Here is a 12,139-nt window from a genome sequence, read left to right on the forward strand (position 1 = left end):
CTACACAAAGCAGGTTTGCTGTGCCAAGCAAATTTTTATGCTTTGGATTTGTAAGTGTGCTACATTGACTCTCTGGACTACGTCTCTGCTTCACTGTGTGCAGGTGGATCTGATGTTGCGGGGAGCAGGGAGCTGGTAGCATTTCCCGTTGAATAACTCCCTTTATGGTGGCATGCAACTCTACCAGATGATGTTAGGCTAGAATTCTAAGTAAGGTTCTTTTAACTCTTCCCAGCATGGTCTTTGACTGCCAGCAATGATGAAACTGTAAAAACACCTGAGTCCTGAGATGTCAGGGAATCTGGCCATCACCTTGGTAGATGTTGCGTTCTCACATGCAGCATGGGAGCTCTCCCGGAACATCCAGCGGTGTCCTTCAGGGGTTTGAAATCCTTTCACCTGCTGATGTGCTGTGTTCTACATTCTTCTGATGCCTGTGCACCTTAGACTTCCTATGTGTCATTTCCAAGGAGCGCATGCCAGAAACATTCACCTTAAACACATGTTTTCTGAATTCTGCATGGAGACTAATTCAGCTAAAATTTATACATTGATAGTGTGAGATTTAATTCCAGCTCTTCTTTTTCTGGTCATGAGACCTTGGGGCAAGTTGCTATATCCCACGGAGGGGCACTGCTTCTTGTGTAAAGTCAGGAAAACAGCTTGTACCTTGCAGGTCTAGTGAAAGATGCATAGTTTATATCAAATGTCTAGGACAATGCCTGGCTTAACATACTGCTCAATAAATTAAACACTGACAATAAGTTAACTGCTGACAGCAGGAAGGTCTTATTACCAGCAGTTAGTCATGGCTTAGTCTAAAGACTCGGGCTGTAAACCTACTTCAGTTATATTAGAATTCAGTAGGACAAAGCAAATGTGTTAGACAAGTGTGTACTTCAATGAGATAATTCTACAGATTAGTCTCTTTGATTGAAAACTTCAAGACAAAAAATTAATATTTGTGTTCTACAGTGTCAGTATTTTTCAAACTCTTGGTAAATATATTTCCCCTTGTGATCCAGCATATAGTTTGTGTGTGAGTGTGAGTGTGTTTGTATGTGTGGTTTTCACAAAATCATGCTCATTACCTAAGACAGTGTTTTCTGTTACATTGAAGTAATGTCAATTACAACTTGTTGATGAACCAAAACCCACAGTTTGGATAACACCATCCTGAGTGACTGTAGAATTGGTACCGCATCTGACCCTGGCTGTGTGGTCCAAGGAGTTTGTAGGAAAAAGTCAGGTGTAGGTTAGTCTCTCTGGACATTATGGAAAATACAATTATCTGTATTTGTTTCTTTTTTTTGTTGTTGTTTTTGTTTTTGTTTTTTTTTTTTAATTTTATTTAAGGAGAAAAGAAAAAAAAAGCAGGGAAAGGGTACAAGTTATACAGATTTACAGAAAAAAAATGAACAGTAGGAAATCACTAGTTAATAGATTACATATTGTCATCTTAGAAATAATTGTTCAAGTCACAAAATTAAAGCTTGTAAAGTGGACATTCCATCAATGATACTGCAAACAGTTCTGTTCATTGATCCAATAAAACTCTGTGATATCATTTTCTATCTTATACACTTAAATATACATGCAGTTATATAGTTTAGAGCACTTTCTTTTCCTCTCTTTTGTACCATGACTATTACACATTTTGGGTTTCATTGCTCCCACAGTTCTTATTACTTTTTTGGAAGAGAGTAAAACCAAATGTGACATAACAGAACAGAATCGGTCAAGTCAAAAGGGTGGACATAATAGATAATGTAAAAACATAATACAGGTGATCAACAATGGTTACCATAATGTCTCCCGCTATCTCTAATAGAATTGCCTATATCATTAGTTATAATACAATTGAACAAAACAGTAAAGAATAAAACCGACAAAACCAAAACATTGGAGACATTGTAGGTCTTCAAAAGTAGCTAAAAGTCAACAAGAATGGGCGTCATAATGAATCTCATTATCTTCACAGCTGATGCCTAAACTTTCGAACCTGATACTATCCAGCAAAACAGAATAGGGGAACATCAGTTAAAAACCAGATGGTGAGAGTAATACAGGGCTTTAAATCAAGGTAATGAAAAGTCAAAATGGGTTACTATAATATATCCTGCTATTTTTTTCCTTTAATTAAAAGGATAAAAATAAAAAAGTAAATAATGGAGTGGAGATTGAGATAAAAGAGGGCATAACAACGAAACAGCGCAGATCAAAACATAACCATTTAAGCAGAATAGTGTTTCACCACCAGATAATCCTAACCTAAAAGTAGTTACCATATTGTTTCTTTCTTTGAAATCCTTGAGTACAACTTCGTATACTGTAGCATTAAGTATATCAAAACAATGTAAAACCATTCAAGAGAATGACAGCATTACAGAGTATTTAGAATCGACTAACAGGAAATGAACAATGGTTTCTGTATAATCTCCTTGTCTTTAAAAGGTTTTTGCTTATACTATCGTACATAATAAAATCCAATAAGATACAGCCTATTTAGACCATTGGAGACAGAAGGACAAAAGCTAGATGAGACTTCAAAACAAGATGATACTAAATCAGTATTACCTATTAAGATGTCATTTTCTCCAAAATAGCTGTTCCTATCATCCAATCTTCTCTGCCTCATTTCTGTTAAGCTCTTTTTCTGTCAGTAGCTGTCAGTTTGTCTTCTTCATTTTGTTCTCTGCTCCATTTGTTGTGGCCTCCCCGCCACTATTTCTGGGTTCTTTGTATTTTTCTTTTTTTAGAATATCCTGCAATACTTTCTGTAGAGTTGAATTGGTGGTTGCAAATTCCCCCAGTTCCTCTTTATCCTGGAAGCACCTTGTTTTTCCATCAATTTCCAGGGACAGTTGTGCAGGATATCTCAATCTTGGCTGGAGATTATTATCTTTCAATGCTTGAATTATTTCCCCCCACGCTCTTCGTGATTTGATGGTTTGTGCAGAGAAATCTGCTGTAATTCTGATGGGTGTTCCCTTGTAAGTGGTCTGTTTCTTGTCTCTTACAGCTTTTAATATTCTGTTCTTGTATTGAATTTCTGGAATTTTTATTATTATATGCCTGGGTGTTGCTCTGTTTGGGTTGTAGGTAGCTGGGGTCCTGTATGCCTCATACATCTGAGTATCTTTACCTTTTGCTAAATTAGGAAAATTCTCCTGGATTATTTCTGTGAGTAGCTTTTGTAGTTCACTTGTTTGCATCCCTACTTCTTCTTTTATGTTCTTAATCCTTAAGTTATGGATCCTCTTATCATCTTCTTGTCTTTGTATTATTGCTGTTTGTTTCTTTGTTATTTTTAAGAAGTTTTTCATTTCATTCTCCCATATTACAAGTCTGCCCTCCAGTTCAGATAGTCTGTCCTTAGTTTCTTTCAAGCTGTTATGCCAGTCTTCGATAGACTTCTTAGTATCTTGGTAGTCCCTTTGAACCTGCTTCACGTATTCTATGCTTTCTCTGTTTTCTCCATCAAACAATTCTCCCCTTTTTTTCTGTTCTTCCATTCCACCACCTGTTTTTTCTTGGGTGGTGCTTAGCATTTCTCTAACTATTCTGCATACTTCTAGCTTCAGGTCGTTGATAACTTCATTCCTGAATTGGTCTATGAGGCTCTCTATATGGTGCCTTATGTGTATTGGTGCGGTGTCTGCTATTGCCTGTTTCTCAGAATTGGGGGCCGAGGAGCCTTTCTTGTTGCTGCCTCTTCCCATGCTGCCTCTTCTTCTCTGTTCCTTATATATGCAAGCTTATATAAGAGGCCCAGCTTCTCTCCCAGTCAGCCACAGCCTGATCGAATTGCGCCAGTTAGGTGTTCCCGCTCACCGCTGCGCACCAGGGAGTTACGGACCAGGCAGCCTACGCGTCTCCCCTCCCGGCCACCGTCAGGCTCTGGGATCTGGGTTGGGACAGTCTACCAGGTCCGCCGGCAGCGTCACGCAGGCCAGGCACTTTTCACCAATCCCGCCCGAGAGGAGGATGTGTGGCTGGAGTCGCCACCGCGCCCTGCTCCCGCAGGACTGCTCGGGCCCAGAAAGTCCTCTGCTGGAGTCAAACTGTGGTAGAGTGTCAGTTTCTCTCACTCACCTCACCATAAGTCAGTGCACGCCTCCCTGCCGTTCGCAGATTGCCGTTCTCAGAGCTTCTGCACGTCTCTCCCCTTGCCGAGCCACTGTAGAGGCAGCCAGCTGCTGCGCGGCGGGAAACCCAAATCGCCGCTTACAATGGCGCGGTTCCAGCCTCCACACCGAGTCTTTTCTGTTCCTGTTTTAGCACCAGGACTGCATTCCAAGTTGGCTTCTCTCAGCCCAGTTCGTTCCTGAGTCAGCAGAGCATATCTCCACCTGCTTATGTCTCCTTAGTCCGCACCATTCCTGGCTTCTGAGCCGAGTCTTTCAGAGAGCCGCCGGTAGTTGCTGTTATCTGTCCGCCATGTTCTCCCGGAAGAGTCAAATGGCAACTTAATTGTGTGTACTGAGCAATTGGCTAGATCTTACATCTTTGACATCCTCCATAATATATTAAAAGATCACTGTGTGTCTTTCCGGTCTGCAAGAGTCCTTCCATGAGGCCTGTAGGCCGTAGAAGTCTCAGTAAGCAGTCTAGCCGGGACAGAAATTCTCAGCACTACGTTGTGGTCAGGGCAGCCATGACACCGGAAGTCTGTATTTGTTTCTTGGCCTAATTCCTGTTTGAAATTTGTTTCTGCAGGCGACCAGCCCTCTGTCTTGTTTATGTCTGCAGCAAACATTCTATTGAAGAACTGTTCTTTTAAAAGTTAAATTATGTTTTATTGGATTGTACCTGTCACTCTTTGAAAGTACATTATTTCTCTAGAACGTGGGTTTACTTTTATTTTTAGGTACAGAACTACTTGTGCAAATAAATGCTGTGCTGAATAATAAATAGGATTAAGCACATGGAAATGATGATTGGGTCAAAAGGGCCACACAGAATGTTTGGAAGCTTTTGTCTGTTTAGAACTTACTGATTAAAAGCTCGGAAGGGAAAGCTGCAGGGGAAATAGTATCTTGGGAAATAGCTGTCTGCTGAGGTTTGTAAAGAGACCAACATTCTAGAAGATTTAGTAATGTGGATTGAAAGGAAGTCACCCACATTTGGAGGAGGTGTTCTTTGGGTGCTGTCTGTCATAGGGTCCTCTCTTTGAGGCACTCAGTCAAAATGTGTAAATGGTGGACAACACAAAGATGAAGACCCAGGCATTCACCAAGAAACACAGCTGTTCTCAGTAGAGTAGATTTTCAAAAGTAGTTTTTTGGTGTCAACCCCTTCTGATACCTATCTGTTCCAGTCATCCCTGAAGAAAATGGATCAAAGCCTAGAAAATAGTAGAATCCATAGGTTTTGATATGCTTAACTTACAGTGAAGGCATTAAACAAAATGGGATGTCCATGGTTCTGTTAATAATGAAAACACTTTGGGGTTTTTTTCGTAGGGGTCAGTCGCACTCACAGCAGCCACGTATACAGCTTTCAGCTGTCTGCCGCCTCCCCAGGCTTCGGCCAACCAGTGCCTTAATTTAGTGTTAACAAGTCTTAAACCTAGTGGGAGAATTGTGCTCTGTGTCCCAGGGAACTGGCTGGGTCAGAGTTGGGATCTGGGGGTATGAGTGGTCTGCAGAAGGGCACAGGGTTCAGCACTGATGTTTCTGAAACAGTGCCCCTGTTGGTGGTATCATGAAGTTTCATGGTGTCATGTCATTCAAAATACGACTCTTTAAAGTAATTTTTAAACAATATTGTTACATTTCTGGTACAAGTTTCATGGTGTCATGTCATTCAAAATACGACTCTTTAAAGTAATTTTTAAACAATATTGTTACATTTCTGGTACATACTGCGTACATCCATCACGGGAAGTCAGCACTGGGCTGAAGGCTCGGTGATGCCTACATTGCAGGTATAGTTTAGGCTTGACTTTGGCTTGGTTGAGAAGGAGAGTCATGGTTTCCCTTCTGGAATTTGTCATCCTGGACCCGGGGCCTGCGGCTCTCTCTCCTTCAAGGCCCACTGTTCCTCCACCTCCACACACATAATCCTGTTTTGTCCAGGATTATGTTACCAAAGTGTTGGATTATACTTGATGAAATAATTACTTTACATAACTAGAATTCAATCCTAAGCCTCCTGTCATTGAAGCTTTTTCCAAACAAATCCCCAGCTCCTCAGATCTAAGTGTGATCCGGGCTAATTGACACCTTCATGCCACATTTCCTTACTGCCATTGTCCTCTGTGAGGACTCTTTCATCCTATACCTGTTTTCTCCTGCTTTCCCTGTTTCTTCTTCCTCTTCTCCTCATCTTTGCTCTCAGGTTTCCTTAGCCGGGGTCATGCAGGGGTTTGGTCATGAGTGTTCATGTTCGCTCATTGTAGGGGCCTCAGCACAAAATTCAAGCGGGTGGTGACCCTCAGGGCCAAGCCAGCACCAGCCCTGTGTGTGTACAGATATCATAGAGTAATAGATGCTTAGTGCTGGATGATGATTGTAAAGGATAACAAGGGTCTTTGGTAAGAGATGAAGACTATTTAAATTCAAAGTGCCATAACAGTCTTTTGAAAGTATCAGTAGAATCCACATACCACAGAGATTTGATTGCCATCAAGATCGTGTTGAATAAGTGCATGAGCAAGCTGGTTCTTGATAGGTGAAAAGCTTATATTTCCATTAACTCTTTTAGCTCAGATTGTTTTCTTTCCTAGAGGATGTTATTCTAACAGTTTTTAATCTCTGAAGATATATTATCATATTTCACTGTGACAAAAATATATATATAAATGTATTAATGACCACAGACCTTAGTACTAAAAGGTTTTTTGTATCATTATTCTTGTAAACATTAGTATATGAGTGATCAAAATTACAGAATTATGAAACTATTAGCATAAGAGATAAATGTTACTTGTATATTAGTGAAGAGAATTTTTAAAAACTAGATTGAGATGTTACCACTTAATGCTAGAATGAGAATATTCTCGATAACTATTATGTTCTTTTTAACAGACGCAGGATCAAGAAATCTTGCTCACATTAACAGGCAGATGGGAGTAGGAGTTTCGTGGGTTGTTAAATATCTAGCAGAGCCATTCAGTTCTTTGACCCCCCACAACAATATACCAAACCTCAGATTATATTATCAAAAATAATTTTTTACAGTTCATAAACTGACGACGCAGTCGGGCTTCCTCCGCTGTTACTTTTAAGCGCTGGCCATCCCAGCACACAACTCTGGCTGCCTCTCCTTGGTCTCCCCAGTTTCTCGCCAAGCGTGAGCCCTCCCCATTGCCAGGCCCGCTGGGGTTGCCTTCACCCAGGTACCTGGATGAGTATATCTGAGAAAGGGTAGAGAACACTGGGGTATTTTCCTCTGAAGTGCGTCTTTGACAATATACTTTTTTTAAAGAGGGAAAAACAAAACAATACAAGAAACACAAAAGAGACAACAGTAACAAAAAAACCAAAACAATAATATAGGCTTTCAAAACAAGGTGATAGGAACTTAACAGAAGTTGTTATTTTGCATAGTTATCTTCAAAAGAGTTACTCATATTACCAGATATAAACATGCAAACTTGATCTAATCCTATGAGTGTTAACTGTTTTGTTCCAAGAACTGATAGAATTAGCAGGACGATCGATCATCTTAGCTATCTTAAGTGCATATATACCACTTTATCTTTTTTCTTTTCCCTTCCTCCTCTTTTCCTTTTCCCTAGCCGAGTTATTTTTCCCCTTTGAGCAGTTTCTTACCCTTTCACAATATTTGTTGAAGATTTTTGGATCTTATTATACTTTTAGTTTCTTATACTAGGGAGAAAATATATTTACACATGACAATATAGTTGTTTATAAAGTACTTTAATTACACCTTGAGCTCACTATTTGCCCAGAAAACTGCCAGTTTGGTTTATTCACTGGATGCAGACTGTCTGGTGCATAACTAGAGACTCAGACCCACCCCCAGTTCAAAGTGACTGTCCAAAGTGGAGTGATGCCATTTTCAGATAAGCATGGCAGTGTATGTCAGTATGACAACTGTCCTGATCTTGGATTCAAACACTAGTTAGACACATTGCTGGGAAGATCAGACGCTTTGCCAGATCTGCTGTGTTACACATACTGACTTCAGAAACAGGATGGAAGATGCGAGGTGTCTCCACTGCCTCCCTCTAGAGTGGTCTGCCATGCTGTAGTGTCCCACCCCAGGAACACTGCCTGGGAGACCATTCTAACGTTGAGTCTTTCCCTCAGCCAGACTAGGAGAGCTGTGGAATCCTGGCATTGAGCAGGACAAATCAGGACTGCCTTGAGGAAGAGACGCTGTTTGACACTGAACTATGTTCCTAACCTTCCCCCTTCATTTGGTGCCCTGGAAGTTTTTGTATTTCCAGGCAATAATGCTATAATCCAGCATGATGGGAGATGTGTGTGTAAGTAACACGGGATACAGGCACAGCATGGGACCTCCCTGACAGTGTAGCCCTGGGCCAGCCAGTGTTTAGAGCAGCCATAGGAGCTGTGTGTCGGGAGTCGGAGCCCCTCACTCCAGTGCTTTATTTTTGCCCACTGTTTTTCTTCACAACTTTGTCTTCCGTCTCTGTTTTCCTACTGATTGTATTAAGCTGCCCATAGGACATAAGGTTCCATTGTTACACAAACAGGCTGCTTTTTTTTTTTTTTTTTTTTTTTTTCTTTTTGAGACAGGGTCTCACTATACAGTTCAGGCTCACTATGCAGCCCAGGCTGGTCTTAAACTTGCAACAGTCCTCCTGCCTCAGCCTCTCATGTACTGGGATTACAGGAATGTACCACCATGCCCGGCTACAAACAGGCTGCTTTCCCGAGCCTGATTTCTTCATTTCTAGTTGGTTGGCTTCCAGTCATACCCACATCATGCATCATGTCTCCCTGGATTGGAGTGTGGGACTGGGCAGCACTACTGATGCAACCCCAGTAGGAGGCATTAGGGAAGAGGCTCTTTGCAAACTGCTCAGGGTATTCAAGTGGCAAGAACGTCTTACACCGTGGTCAGCCACTGGACACTAGGTGTCTTAGTTTTGTTGGGTTAATCACACGGTGGGAAAAACACCTTGACCCTTTGAGACCCATAAATATAAGAAAGTTGAACTTGTACATTCTTCATAGCTGCAGGAGGTAAAGACATCATTGAGGAAGGAACCAGTGCCTGCTTTGTCTTAGAGAAGGCACAGCCCCTGAAGGGGAACAGTGAAAACTGCCTACCCCCTGGCTGTGAGTGAAGAACCTAGAAGCCCAGTGGCACTGGGTGCATGGGTCACACTCCTGAGCGGGCACTTGCCTGCCAGCAGCTGCCTGGATGCCAGAGGCGGACTTGGCCTAGCACCTAAGTTGACTGTCTTCTGATAACTCAGCCCTGGAATATTTGCATACTTGGATGTTAGAATGGCAGAGTGTACATTTAGAAAATACTTTCCATTTCAGCTGTGCTCAAACATGGCCTTGCTTTTAGGTTGTTTATACAGTGTTCAAGAGAAGAAGCAGCCTTCTCTCTGTTTTTCTTCTCAGTTTCTCAGCTGATGAGCAGTTGCAATTAGGAGTTTCTTCAGTTTCATCGTTGGTTGCTGTTAATTTGCATGGATAAATTTAAACTTTACTTTTAGCTGGGTCATGAGGCAGAATTGCTTGGCATAAATATTTAATTTTTCCAGCTGACTGAAACTCAGTGATAAAAAGTATTTTAGCTAATGTTTCTTCCTGAAGCTTGACCTTCGAATTGTGCATTATTTTTCCCCTATTACTGGAATATACACACAGGCTAGTTAGTTGTATACAGTATCTTTGGAATGGAATTCCAAATTTGATTGGATTATAACTGTCAGTGGTATGTTTGTATTACTGAGTTTTTCATTCTCTGTTTAGAAAATTATAAATTTTAACAATTAAAAAAATCAAGATTATTTGTAAATAATTACAGAGGAGAGAGGCAATAAAACCACAAGTTACTTTCTGTGTTTGAAAACATCATGCTAGACTGTTTAAGAAGTCCATGGGTGTTTTTATGGCGGTCTGAGTTTACACACATACACATCTCTCCATCCTTTCTCTTTCCCTCATTCTGTCTGTTATTTGACCTTGTGCAATTTTATTCAGTGAACCTTTTAGAATTGTAGGAGCTTCTAGTTTTTTTGTTTTTTTGTGTTTTTTTTTTTGTGATCTTTTTGAGACAGGATCTCACTATGCATTTCAGGCTGGCCTCGAGCTCACAACTTGGTAGCTCAGGCTGGTCTTCAGCTCACAACAATCCTCCTGCCTCAGCCTCCCAAGTGCTGAAGTCACAGGCATATCTACAGTGCCCAGCTGACCTTTTAGATTATTAAAAAATGAATGTACCCACTGAATTGGTAGATTATGCCATGTTCCTTATGCCTTAAACACTGACATTTGCACCATCTTTTTGATCATCTCTAACTTGTGCAAAGCCTGGCCCAGCAGCTAGTGCTGAGCAGCCATGGTAGTGCTGTGCCTTTTATTTTCCCATGGAAGTGCCCGGAAATGGCATACACAGCATAGCTGTAGAGGTGAAAGATGAATTCCCAAGCCAGGATTCCTCAGAAAACCAAGCAAGACCCCTCCAGTGGAAGCACTCCTATCTGATCTCGTCTTTGGTCAGGGAAGGGTATAAATGCCAGAATCACTCAGGAAGTCTCCTGAGAGCATTTTCCAGAACCAAACAGGTAAAGTTATTCTTCATTCTTTAATAAATTAATATGATAAATTCCTTTAAGATAAATCTTGAGAACAACATAGTAAAATGTACAAAACAGGAAGAGAGCCCAGCAGGAAATGGTGTGATCTATACTGTACACGGGTCGCCCCGTCACCATGCTCTGGTCAGTCACCCCGGCAGTTCTGGCCCTGGATTCCACCAGGCTGACTTGCCCTTTCCCTCACTGTCCCCTTCGAAGCTCAGAGCTCGTAGCCACGCTGCTGTCTGAGTCATCGCCCACTGCCTGCAGCAGGGGCAGGGCAGGGTGTCCCGGCCTGGGCTGCCTCCGTGTTTCCATGCAACCTTGGAGTGCGCGGCACTCTTAGATCTGTTATCATCACTATCATAATGATAACAGCTGGCATTTATTGGTCTCTTGGCATACAAAGGGCACCGTTCTAAGTGTCTTACTGCTTAATCTAATCTTGACAAGCCATTTAAGGTGTTCAAAGAGTATAACCCATTTTGGGGGAAAGGTTAGAGTTTTGCCCCTGGCCACTCAAGTTACAGATAGTAACTGCGGAGAGTTGGATTTCAGAGTACATTTTTTCCCTTGCTTTTCAGTTACAGCAGGACACACACAGAGTTTACCATCCTAATCATTCCAAGTATGCAGCTTGGCGGCTTTACGTGCTCTGCGCTGACTGCTGCCATCCCTGCCACCCATACGTAGTGCTCTTCCTGCAGAACCCACACTCAGCCTCGCTGCCCAGTTTCCTCGGTTCAGGTCCCATTTGATCAACTCCAGTATCCTTCTGGCTCTGAATTTAGCACTGCACTGATCAGAGTGCATTTGCTCATCCTCTCTCCCATCATGTCACTGACCCTGGTTTTCCTGTTTGCGGTGATGACCGGAAGTGCCCATGGGTACCCGCTCAGGCCTCTGTAGCATGGGGCAGTTATTAGCTGCACTTTGATTTTCTTGGGCAGCCTGAACTGGATGGGTTCTAAGCCCGTGACAGTTCCCCCCAGCATCACTTGGACAGCACATTTGTTTGATACTGAGTGTCCCGAGCATTGCTCAGGCAGCTGTCATTTCAACCAGTCAGCTCTTGTATTGAATAAATTTGTCATTGAATAAAATTGTCATTTTTATATTTCCTATTTTCTTATAAAAAAGAAAAAATATGCAATTTTGGGTCATCCTGCATTTCAGTCATTGGACTGGTAAGTGTTTAATATCTCTGCTCTCATCTTGATTTGAAAAGCAGATGATCATTTCAAAAAACTTGGAAAATAGAGAAAACCTAAGATAATTAAGGACCTTTCTGTTGTCAACCTTTAAAGATAACCACTATTAACTTTTTGGGGGTTCCTGTCTTATAAAACAATTCTGTTTTTTAAAGCATACATCTAACCACTGGAG

At 41.6% G+C, this 12,139-nt stretch overlaps 1 protein-coding gene across 6 annotated transcripts in view; it reads left to right on the top strand.

The window, feature by feature from the left end:
• The window catches only part of Osbpl1a (oxysterol binding protein like 1A), a 182,704-nt gene that overhangs the window by 151,769 nt on the left and 18,796 nt on the right, over positions 1-12,139 (top strand). The window lies entirely within an intron of this gene.

Source organism: Cavia porcellus, unplaced genomic scaffold, assembly GCF_034190915.1.
Source record: "Cavia porcellus strain 051 isolate PalLab524CR breed Dunkin Hartley unplaced genomic scaffold, mCavPor4.1 scaffold_20, whole genome shotgun sequence".
Taxonomy (NCBI): Eukaryota; Metazoa; Chordata; class Mammalia; order Rodentia; family Caviidae; genus Cavia; species Cavia porcellus.